Raw genomic sequence first — 13,425 nt, forward strand, 5'->3', positions numbered from 1 at the left:
GGATCATGTGACACTGGAGACTGGAGTAATGATTTGATATCGTTACATGGAAACATCACTGGAGGAAATTCTTTAAATGTAATCTTTTTAAAGACAGTTAGGGTGAGGATTCAGAGTGAAACAATCTAAGATACTGCAGCCATTGTTTTCATCATAGAGTCTAGAAGTTGAATACTTTTATCTAGGATCCTGCTGGAGAGACAAGAACAGGTAGTTCAGGCTCACACATCATTAATTAAGAGTGGTAGCTGCAGGCCATTCATCCCAGTGGAAAAAGAGGAGGGACTGGACCACTGCCATCTGCAGAATAAGAATGTTGAGAGAAGAGAGCCTGCAGTGCATCCACACATGCGTTTACAGAGCAAAGCATTGTAACTCAATGAATGTGAAGTACATTTGCACTTGAGAAATAAGATAAAATGTCAGTGTGCATAAGAAAATGTAAAAGCAGTAATTTGCTATCATGAATCTGGATTGCTATCCCACTGCTATGCATATGCATAGTGTATGCATCCAATGAATGAACAAATGGAAGAAAAAGTAGAACAAATGTGTTTGTATTATGCCAAATATCCTTGAAACCAATGGGAACTGCTGTGAACCTTATGAAAGTTGAAACGAGTCAAGTAAAACAGACAGTTATTGATGGTGAGTCTGATAGCTGTTGCCTATAAGCAAGGAGAATGTGAAACAAAAGCTATTCTTTCAACTTTTCACTTCATTCAATCATTTATTCATGCGTTAGTAAGACATTAAAACCATGGAAAGTGTTCTCAGTAGCTCTGACCTGCTATGCATGTTTAAAACAACTTTTACTCTTTAATATGTTCGCTTTCCTACATCAGCACTAACTGCTTAAGCACGGTGCTGGCAAAGAGACCAGAGCCTCTCCAAATGGCCACTTTTTCTATCCACCTCTGGAATGAGAAAACAAATGGGCCGTGCGTAGGAGGAATCTTCCGAGAGATCATTATTAAATTATTGAATCAGTCAAGGGTATTTAAAGTTTCATGGGCACCCATTAGCATCTTCGAGAGCAAGCAGATAAAGCATACCATCAGACTCACACAAACACACATTAGATTTAACAAGAGAGTGTAAAAATTACAACGCACGTAGACAACACTATGCCTGACCTACATAGAAACACCAGAGTGTTACATTCAAAGCACGGCCCCCTGTGAGGAACCACATGGACCGACTCAGGATCCCATGGGGATAAAGATAAACAACTGCACAATGGCGCAACACACACATCATATAACCAACTCTACGCAACCACTGTGTTCCAGATTGAACAGAAACGCAGGGTGTCCTGCACAGCACACAAGAGATTTGGGTCAGAAAAGGGGAATGGGATGTACTCGAACAATGACAAATAAGAGTTTCCAGGATAAAGGAAAAAATGGAAAAAGTTAATTTAATATCTCTAAAATTGTCATGTTGTGTAAAAACAGCAACAACACACTTTTCTTGTCCCTTGTCTAAGGGTAAGTTTAAATGTGAACAATGTACTAAAAATGGAAATGGTTTTCCTTTGCGTTTTTCGCATACAGACAGCAACATTGTCAAAACGATCCATGTTCACACGGATCCGTGAAGACGACTAAAATGATGTATTATGCAAGCCAGGCCAGTAGTTGGCGATGTCATCACCGTTTTCACAAATGCACATTTTTGCAGTTTGCACGGAGACGATAACGGTATTTTTTCCAAAAACTTGCACTTTGAAACCCGATTTTTAAAGTGTGCGTTTTTACGCCCCCCAAAACGCCATTGTCATGTAAATGAATGGTCAAAACGTATAAAAAAGTTCAGTTTTTAGTTGAAAATGCTGTTGTAAATGACCCCTTAATCATAGTTTATCATTCCCCCATGACATTTTTAAATATATTAAAATAGAAAACAGTTATTTTTAATTGTAATAATATTTCACCATATTAATGTTATGTAGTATTTCTTACCAAGCCCAAATATTTTAATGGCAGTGTATATTCTTTAAGAAATAAATAAAAAAATGAAAAACATGTTAATCATAGAAGAGATGTATTTAAGCCACTCTATGGACATGAACATGAAAAAGATGAGCATTGAGTCATGCAAAAAGCAGAAAGATAAATATCCCAAATTAATTACATTCATAATCATAGAAATGCTAAATTAACCAGGACTGGGACAGCAGCAGATCCTACTGAAGTACAACTGGATAGTAGCCTAATTGTGGGAGACATGCCTAGCAGAGGCACCAGTGAATCTCATATCAGGGTACACAACAGAAACCTGTCCAGACCTTGTAGACAAGCATAGTCTTCTATACAAGAGCTGAGTACCTCTCCGCATTCACTTTTAGGCCATATGATTTCCCCTCAGAGGGCTGTGCTGTGTTTCATCCTCTTTCTCTTGCACTCGGGTTCTTTCTTTTTTATTCCCTCCCTCTCTCCTCTATCCAGCTCTAACTAATGGGCTGTATTAAAGAGAAACCCTCTGCCCAACATGTTTTTTTCATTATAGAGGAGAAACTTCTCAGAACTCTGAGTTATGGACCATTACACCAGGCCTCTGTGGGGCAAGGGAGATGCCCCTCTCCTTTTAACCACTGTTCCAAATGCCTTGCTGTGTCTCAAGTCATATCTGTTTCCTGGAAGAACTGCGGAGTGCGTCTGTTTTACATTAGCATCAAGTGACAGATACACCAGTGTGAGGTCAGACTCGAGCTGAAACTCACAACTCCTGTACTTAAACCCCGCAATCAGGGAATGCACAAAGCAGATTTAGAATGTGCTATCAGATTTATACAGATTTTCATTACCTTTCCTTTAAAAGGTGCAAAAAAAGTAGAATCCTATAAAAACTTAAATTTAAAGGGGTCATCTCAGAAACAATAACATTTCTTTGATATTCCATATTGATATATTTTAAGAGATCAAAGTTGAAATATGACATCAAATGACAAATGTATGGTATGACCTCTTTAAAGCCCTAGATACAATACAAACAAAAGTCATTGATGGGGAAGAAATGGAAGGAAGTGTGGTGTACAAGCAGTGCATTATTACAATTCTATAGGGGTTGACGGATGGGCACTGTAATGGGAACTGACTGCATGAGGCTATGTTAGAATTGAGATGTCACCGGGGGCAATTAAACCATATACTGTCAGAACTAAATAAAAAAAAGAGAGGAGAGAGAAGTTATAATGATCTCCAGAAATTGTGAGGTAAAGCCATAAATATACAATGGCTGGACTCATTTAAGTCTGCATTGCATCCCCTCTTTCTCCACATTCCCTCCTGGGCCACAAATGAAATATTCTGGGTCTTATTTTATTCTTTTTCTCAATCAATATGCCTGCAGCTATTTTCCAAACAGTGCAGCCCAAAATATAGAGGAAAAAACTACATGTGACAGTGGGTAAATTAAACTGTAATTGGCTTTTAGAGCACAGTTCAGCCCACTGAGCAGGCAAATCCTTTCTTTAATCATGTCATGGGTATATAAACATACAAGCACAAACAAATGTGGACATAGCTGCACCTGTACGTTTGCTAAACATACATGAACGCATATGTACAACATGCACAAAATACATGTTGCTCATCATAGTGTAAAGCAAACAAAATGATATGACCTAACTTAAGTCTACTTAACAACACAAAACTCTTAAATGTCACGTAAACAAATGCAATCCTTGCCAAAACTCCAAACTCCAAGCTCCATAATCAAAATGTAACCTGAAAACTAATCTTGTGACGAAATTAAATGAATAAAAAATATATTTAGTTTACATATAGATAACTATATTCTCAATAAAGAAAGACATATATTATAAATGTATTTATTGAGAAAAATGTGTATTTATAATAATAATAATAATTATTATTATTATTATTATTATTACATTATAAAAAAAAAAAAATCTATTTTGTATCCCAGAGTAAGTCACAATGGTTCAGCACCCCAGGGTGTGGACAGCATCACACCATTCTTTCAGCACCAGAGAAGAAGACAGCTCCCTATTGCAGCACTCTTTTCAGCCTGGAGGGCTGTGACAGCTCCAGGCCTCCTACTGTTTCAGCACCACAGCCTGCAGACAGATCTTGACTCTGAGCTCTAACAGCACAGGGCAGCTCCTAGTGGATGTCCTCCCAGCTGAGTTATTATTCTCCCCAAGATGAGACACATCTCAGTTTAACCCTATGAGACTTCTTTCACATGCATTTAAGTTGTCAAGAAGTTGATCACTATTTGCTAAAATGTATAAATCCAGGGTTTGAGAGTGACTGATATACTTTGAACTGGTCTCGTCTGCTTAAGTCTACCAAGGGGTGCTCTTTAAATGGATCGAATGACACAGAGGGAGCAAGGATTTAGAGACAAGGCCAAACTCTTCCACAAACGCAGCTCTGGAGCCAGAGATTAGCATGCAGAGCAAACAGATAAGAGATTTCTCTCAGTGGGTGAGCAAAGCATGTCTTTCTGAGGCTTGTGGATACATAGCAAATTACAAACAGCAGCCAGGACTCTCAGGATTATAGAGCATGTGGAAAAACAGGATGAAGAGAGACAGATTTACGTTTTGTGTGCATATGCAACAGAGGGTAAAGCAAAGGGGAAGGGGAAGAGAAAAGCAAAGGGGATGGGAAAGGGAAAAGCAAAAGGGAAGGGAGATGGAAAGAAAAGCAAAGGGGACGGGAAAGGGAAAACCAAAAGGGAGAGGAGAGGAGAGGAGAGGAGAGGAGAGGAGAGGAGAGGAGAGGAGAGGAGAGGAGAGGAGAGGAGAGGAGAGGAGAGGAGAGGAGAGGAGAGGAGAGGAGAGGAGAGGAGAGGAGAGGAGAGGAGAGAAAATAGTTTCACTATTCTTCATTTATGAGAACATGAAATGTGAATAAACAACCGTACAGTCAGCATTCACTATTTTTTATGATCAATACCAATTTTTCATTTGTTGAGGCTCACAGAAAATCCTAAGAATCCCCACTGGTGTTTACGACACGTGCTGGTGTTGGTGCGTGCTCATCTCATAAATACCGCAATTCTGACATGACTTAAAGGCAACAAGAGACACACACTCAATCCTCCAGCAGCCTCCAAAATATTAGAGGACTGGAGATCAGAATCTCCAGCAGTGAAAATCACTCATGGAGGAGGAAAACTGGACTATACAGGAAAAAGGGGTATATGGAGGGCAAAAAGAAAAGGATTAAGAAGGGAAATGGGCCAAAGACCCCTAGGAAGCAGTAGAAAAGTAAATGGTGTTTCAGAGGACATGGGAATCTGTTTATCCCTGCAACACTTATGTCTGGTACAATCTTGGCACTTTAATGCAACAGAAGGCCTCTCTCTTTGTCATCTGACCCCTCCTACCTCTACCTCCCACTCTTCGTCCAGAACGTTCAAGAACATCTGTGCATGCTAAGCTCTCCCATCTGAAATTCTCAGCATCAATCCTAGACCATGGACAGGTCTCTTCCGACTGGAGCAGAGGCCTGCCCTATCCTTGTTCAGTTCAATCTGTCATTTTCAATTCATTCCTCAATCCTTCTAGTGTCTACACCTCTCAATGTGCTCCCTGTAGTTCTCATGCATTCCAAATATCCTATTCTGCACCCAGAACCCACACCAATTGTGAAGACAAAAAAGTTAGTCCCTAGTATCACGCTTAAAGGAGCCGTGGCTATAATTTTTTTACTTCTCAGGTGAGCAGGTGGCCGTAGACTGTATACTCAAGCCATATTCACTTTCAACAAAAGACTTGGCAGGAATATCGACTTCATAAAACAGTTCATAAAACATAAAACAATGTTATGGATGATCATATTCTCACACTAGACATTAATAAGGCACAGCTATAAATGGTGATTTCACTCAATGCCATTAAGTTTTCTTCAAGCGGGACCATATCACTCATGTTCCTGCCTACATGCTCTGCAGATGGCACGTGGCAATAATCACGATCAACGTCTGGTAAAAGCAGGATTTGTAATGTTGCCGCCTGACAATCGCCAAGTCATTCTCTTGTGAATTTATGACTCATTCAGGAAGACGTGAGGGTGGTGTGTGGTACAAAGAGATAGACACTGATTGCAATAATTTGCCCAATGAGAGCAATCTTGAAAGGACAATGCCATTTCTTACTGACCATCTTCTGATTGCACATTCATTGCATTGTGTTCGCTTCTGGAGAGTGGACCCTTTTTTATTATTTCATCTGCTCTCCTCTCTCATTCATCTAGACTCCAGAGCAAACAGTGTGCAGAATGCTAAAACGTCCTTCAATGAACATTTCCATTTTACTAAGATTGCACTCTCTCTTCATGAAGGTTAGCCTGCTCCACAAATGTGACGGAGAAAAAAACATCCTGGCACTTTTGTCGCCCTAGAATTAATCAAAATCATTTTAATCTAAAAAATAAGGTGGAGGAGGACTATAAAGTACATTTAAACTGAAACTGCGATAGAATAGCATGCAACATCATATTAAAAAGTAAAAAACTCCATGCTTTTTATTTCATCGCCTTAACCTTTGACTGTCTTTCCATGCCTGTTTTTATATATCTATAAACCTCTCACTTCTTTATTTTTTTCCATCCTAAAGCCCCACTGAAGTGCCTTATAATGTGATGCATTATTCAATGTGTTGACGTAATTTCCACTGAAACAGGAAGACAGGGTGAGACATATCGAACAGCTCCTCCCATTTTTAAAATAGCCAATATTGCTTAACTTATATCACAGCTCAGCCAGAGCCGTTGAGGTTGGTAAAGCCAGTTTCCTTCAAATCGCTAATCTTCCTAATCATCTCCATATCGCTTTAAAATAGCCTACAGCATTCTGTGCAGAATTCAAATGGGTCCCATATTTCTGGCATGCGCTCTGTGCTATCGTGTCTCTGGACCGAAGCTGACTGTGTGTGTGCTGCAGCGGTTCACGTGACACTAACATGAAACCAGGCTTCATTTGCCCCAATGGAAAGCATATTTACACTTTCTGAATCGTTCCCTATGTAGAAAATAGTAAATGTGTGAAAAAGTGACAGATTTTAGCCGCAGCTACAATGTCGGGACGCTTTAGATTCCATAGAGCATTTGATTGGACAGAAAATTTGATGAGAAGCTGAAGTGCAGAGTGATGGCATCAAAATCATTGATCCATATTGGCGGAAGTGAGAGATTAAGTTTTGAATGCTTATATCTTCTAAATGTGAATGTAGTTATACTTTTGCAGCACACTAGCTTATATATAACAGTATGGCTAACATATTCATACTAAAAGCCAAAATAAAATCAATATTGAATTCATGAGGACTTTAACATGATTTATTTTCCTTGATTCAGTTCCTGAACATTTCAGCACATTTTAGTTAATCCTCTAGCCATTGTCTGACACATTATTAGTCACATCACAACTGAGTGTTACAATGTACAACATATACACTGTGCTTAAAATATTGCGAAAAAAGGCAAAGCTACTGAACTAAAATGTTGAGCACAGCAATCAGAGAATCTAGTTATGCGAGCAAAATGGCATTAACAATCTAATAAAATAATGGAATAAAGAAGACCCCACCTGCATCAGGGGATTGTGTGATTTAGAGTTTTAAAGAATTCTTAAGGCTGATAAAGGCTGAAGCTGCCATAATTAGCCAGAGATTAAAAGATGAAAGGGTATGTATGGCTTAAAACTAATCCCATGAACATCAACAATATTTATTAATTGATTCAAGGAACTCACAAATGCAGGGTTTCCCAACTAGATTTTCCCAAACAGTGCTTGATGGAAGATTAACAAAAATAGCAAAGTCAAATTAAATCTGTAAAATAAATTTAACAATATTAACAATTTATTAAAACAATATTTTTTTTTCTATTCAAAGTCAGAAAATCGTAACTTATATTAAACATTCAATTATACGATTCCATTAATATTACAATTGTTTTAATGTATAACGTTATAGAGATGTTGACCTCCAGTAACCACATGGAAAAACAAGGACAATGATGGAAAAAATCTGATTGACACTAATGATTTAGATGCGTCATCCTAGAAAATGAGGCACAAGCTTTTAGATTATAGGGTTATAAAGGAAAGTAGATATGAAAGACAACTAACCATAATTTTCAACTTCAAGGAAATTTGCACGCTCTAAAATAGAATTCTGTGGAGTGAGTCTTTGATTATAATGATGTCCATCACTTATTCCACCTTTACTTTGATCATGCGTTTAAGGGGCCATTTTCTATAGTCTAATCAAGACTGAGTTACAAGCTTCTTTTAAACAAATGGTAAAAAAGTCACATGAATACCCAAGAAAATCAATGAATACCAACAGCAGCAGCTTCAGAGAAAACATCATAGCAAATAAATTCCACACACAACACAACCTTCAAGCTGTCACTGATAATTAAAGGATGTTTGAAAAGATATGAACACAAACCAACCTATGAAAGATGGTAAGTAAACTTAGCGCCTGTCTAATGAGAGTGAGAGAAAGAATAAGAAATACCAATATTTGAAGCGAGTAGAAGAAAAAAGAAAAAGAGGACATGAAAACACCAGACTGGATGCTTCAGAGAGTCTAATTAAAAATCTGTGGATACGGGATGTGTCATCTGCTGCTTTGTTGAGCCGGTACATTGATGCAGAGAATTTTGTGTACAGATCGATTCCTGTTTGACCTGTTTGTCCTGCTAGAAACTTCACATGCAACCAACAAACACACATAACATCACATATTAGAAATCAACACACACTGAAGGCATGATGAATTTAGCCTCATTAAAATGTCCATCCAATGCCATTGATTTTCAGCAATTTAAGTGTCTTAATATATGACATAAATACATGACTTCCTGAGGTAAACGTCACCTGAAGGGGCAAGACCAAATGAAAAAGGAATCGTTCTCATTAAAGCATCATGTCAGATGTCACCATTAGCACAGGCGTTCTGTTGTGTCACAAAACTGTGAGCACTGATATGCTCAGAGTCAAGAGAGAAAAGTGGCATGCTCCATCAAAATGAATCTTAAGTTGCAAAGGCCCATTTATAAGGGAAAAAAGTGATGTGTTGAATCATGTAGCTGTCCATTCAGACAAGAGCATTGCATGATGTCTCTCCTCAGATCAGAGCACCTCTTTAATAAAAAATTACAACACGAAAAACATAAACGAACATCAGATGGGACTCAGTGCCACTGGCCTAAACAATCATCTCTCATCTAAATCACACAAATAGTGTTCAAACCATGAAAAGATGTCAACAAAAAAGCTTGTGAACAACATGTCACTCGATGTTACATTTACCTCAGGAAAACCATTCTATGTGCAATGTGTGTTTTTTTTTTACATTTATTCAGCAAGGACACATTAAATTGGTCAAATGTGACAAAAAACATGTATAAAGTTACAACAAAACAATATATTTTACTTTCTATTCATCAATGAATCCAGAAAATAATTACCATGGTTTCCACAAAAATAATCAGCAGCATTATTATTGATAATAATAATAATAATAATAATAATAATAATAATAATAACGTTTCTTAAACACCAAATCAGTCATTCTTAAGAATCATGTGACACTGAAGACTGGAGTAATAGTGTCAGGTCACGAAATCACAGGATCCAGTTGCGAATAATAAATGAGGTTTATTGTAAACAGCAATATGAATAAACAGGACAGCTGGTGAAAACTCTGGTCGACAGTAGGTCCTTGGCAGCTCAGGACTGCGGTGGGCTGAACCTCAATTCCAGGACAGATGAGGGTGACTGAAGCGAAGAACGAATCCTAACAGGCAGAACAATGGCTGACAGAGAGACGCAGGATATCCGTGAGAAACTGGACAAGGAACTGCACAGAAACATTAGGCAGACGTAAGCTGTGTCCCAATGTGAAGGCCGCATCCTTCGAAGGCCGTGGACTTCAAATGATGCAGCCTATGCGTCCTCCGAAGGACGCACCATGTAGCCTTCATAGGATTTCCTAATTGCGCAGCCAGGTGTTCCCGATTACCGTTCCAGGCACCAACCAACGGTGCGAGAGTATGCTGCCATCCTGATAATTCATTTGATATAATTAAGTAAACAGCTATGAAGCCAGAATTGGCTATTGTCATTTTTATGTTTTATATTTTACTGGAGGACATGGTAAGGATGTTTCAGGTCATGTATTTTTGGCTCAGCCGAAGATTCAAATGTTCATTTATATCTTACCTTGATGCGATTTTGTAGGCTAGTCTAGTGTATTCTTTTTATTACACATAAATGGACCATGGTAAATATATACAGATTTTCAACCCTATTTGAATATAAAACCCAGTTGAATATAAAAAGTCCAGTGTGAATGTTACTCCCGCTCGTCATCGGCAGCTGTCAGTCACTGTTGCTAGGCAACAAGAACAATCCTCCGTAGGCTAGACCGGTCCGAGCGCTTCAGATGCGCCCTTTGAAATGGGACAGAGCTGTAGTTAGCAACAATTTGTTAATATTGTGGCCTACATTTTGTTACTTTAATTTTCAAAATAACCAGTGGTAAGGAACTACATACTAATTTTCCCACACAGGACAGCAACACAACAAAATTATGTTACTGCATTTTACAATATGATGCATTGTTTTACATTAAACTACACAAAAGTATATAGTTTAAATATATCAACCTTAAAAATATTCAGAAGTAAAAATGCAACATATGCAGTAATATAAATGCAAAACATCATAAAAACCCTGTCAAGGTTTTTTTCCTGCAGAATTCCTTTACTTTTACTCTTGATACCTTAAGTACATTAGAGCATGCAAGATAATTTTGCTTAACTAAGGTTTGAAATATATGACTAGTAGTTTTTCCCCAATGCGGTATTAGTGGTAATTAAAAGTACTTTAGTGTAATAAAGTATCTCAATATTTATTCCATGAGTTAGCCCTGCAAACCTGTTGGTAGACAACTTAGTGGATAGTGAAAGTGGCCCTCATTTATCAAAAGTGCGTACACCAAATTTCCAGCGTACACCTGGCGTACACCCAAAACCACGGTGACTTTGAGATTTATCAATATGGACGTTGGCGTACGGCACGCTCAAATCCTATGCCAGCTCAGGAGGTGGTGTACGCACATTTTGAGTTAGTGCGGAAATGCACAGGAAAAACAATTCCTAACACCACAAAATGCACTGACAAACTAAAAGATATAATATATTATGACCCACTGTAAAAAAAACAACAACATAGTAATTATAAACTTCAGTGTTTATTTTTGTGCAACATGGACTTCAATGTTTAATTTGTGTGACTTTACCAAAGCATTTGATTTGCAGGCATATGTATTCCTTCAGTTGCGAGCATGTGCGCTTTACCTGACGTTTCAAGCCTTGTTAAATACTTCGCCTGGCTCCGCAGCGCGTGTCTCCGCAGACTGCGCGCGCACCTCCCCAAACGGACGAGGCGTTTATACGCGCTCGCCGTTGTACTATTCTTTGAAACGATGGTTAGGCCAGGGTTAGGCCCGGCAGGTGTGCACGGACTGGGTTCAGCAATGAAAGGCTTTCAATGACCAAAAAATAATTCAGACTGACAAAATAATAAAAATGACATTCTTCTTCTTTTAAATAATAATAATAATACAAATAATAATAATAACGACATTCTTCTTCTAAATAACAATAAGCGTCATTAATAATAAAAATCTAGAAATCAATTTTGTTTCTTTCCACTTCCCTGGTTTCTCTTTCTCTTTCTCAAAGAAGTTTCTCTTCTTTGCCGTCTTCCGTGTGTCCATGGCGTAAAATGAGGGCGTGGGGGAAGCGGAGACTTGAATATATAGGGGCGTGTTATTCTAATGACGCTCGTTTTCAGCCGCGGCACTTATCAAGCGCAGGTATTACGTACACCTGGATTTCAAAGGTACGCACAGCTTCATAAATCAGGCAGTGAGAGGAGTGTAAGCATAATTTTACGCCAACATATACGCCCGTTTCTACGCAAGAATGATAAATGAGGGCCAATATGCAGTCAAACACTCTGGAGACCATCCCAGATGATGTCCCATCAGCAGGAGGCCTTACCATTGTCTCTATTGTGGAGCCCATCCCGGTCCAGCAGCACACCAGGGTATCCCACTCAGCTGAATAAAATTACGTTATTACCACAAGTTTTGCCTAAAACTACCTGAAAAATGAAGCCACGCAATGGTGACGAAGGAGTTAAGATGAAGTTTATAATAAATTTTAACTCTGGTTTCGCTAGCTATTTGAGTAAATGAAAACATAATACTTACATTTAAATGTGAATTTGCTGTCCACCACCGATCTCTAGTCTCGGCCGCCTTTAAAAATAAATAAATAAATGATTTCGTCAACGGCGGGCAATGACTTATGGGGTAGGATAGGGTAGGATAGGCCGCTAAGAGTCCATTTATGTATCCTTCCTTTCAGGGGGAAACGAAGGGCGCATTTGCCGTCGCTTTTGAATCAGGGTAGCCTTCGTTGCGCCGCGGTGACGCAATTGGCCTTCAAATGCGACCTTCCAAGGATGCAGCCTTTGAATTGGGATGTCCTTCGTCGCGCCGCTGTGACGCAATCGGCCTTCAAACACGGCCAATCGGCTTCAAATACGGCCTTCGGAGGATGCAGCCTTCACATTGGGACACAGCTGCACCAGCAAACAACGATCTGACACTGAACCTGACAAACACAGCACTACATATAGGACTCATAAACGAGACACACCTGCGACTGATCTGATCACTCGTCAGCGCAGCTGACGCTAATAGGCAATCAGGTCAGAGCAGGTGCACACAGAATGAACAAGCAAACCGTGACATATAGCTGCTGAAAATTCAACTTTGCCATTACAATCATTTATATTTGAAAATACATTAAAGAAATGCTATTTCATGCATACTGAGTTTTTTACACTGTTAAAGAGTTGGATTCCCATGCTAAACATGGACAAAGTTTCAAAAATGAAGTTGTACGTTTGATGGAGTATTTCTGTGCCAAAAATACTCCTTCCGGTTTGTCACAAGTTTCGGAAAGTTTTTTTTCGAGTATGGGCGTGTGTGACATCAGATGCGGCGGAATTTCCTTATACGGGTCCTAAGGGCACTTCTCCCGGAAGGGCGCGTACTCACCCGTAGACCGGAGAGAGAGCGAAAGCAGTACGCCCATCCAAGCGCTGTGCTCGACTATATGGAGTTTGTTTTTCCAGAGCATCAACTGAGTTGTGCAAGTGTTCTTGTTTGTTCCCTGCATTTCGACGATGATTGTTTTATAAACAAGGCCCAGTTAGAAGCCGGATTTGCAGATCGTCTAATGCTTAAGGATGGATCAGTCCCAACGATAAAGGTTCATGGTCGTGCATTGGAACCGCAGGCGTTGAGTAAAACTGCTTCAAATGTCTGTGACTGTGTTGTTAGCTATCGGCGCGTAA

The 13,425-nt window shown here is 39.1% G+C and overlaps 1 protein-coding gene across 1 annotated transcript in view; it reads right to left on the reverse strand.

Annotated features, from left to right (window-relative positions):
• nrg3a (neuregulin 3a) overlaps nt 1-13,425 on the reverse strand; it is a gene marked incomplete at both ends in the record, with an annotated part of 353,495 nt that overhangs the window by 305,676 nt on the left and 34,394 nt on the right. The window lies entirely within an intron of this gene.

Source organism: Scardinius erythrophthalmus, assembly GCF_964197995.2.
Source record: "Scardinius erythrophthalmus genome assembly, chromosome: 21".
NCBI lineage: Eukaryota > Metazoa > Chordata > Actinopteri > Cypriniformes > Leuciscidae > Scardinius > Scardinius erythrophthalmus.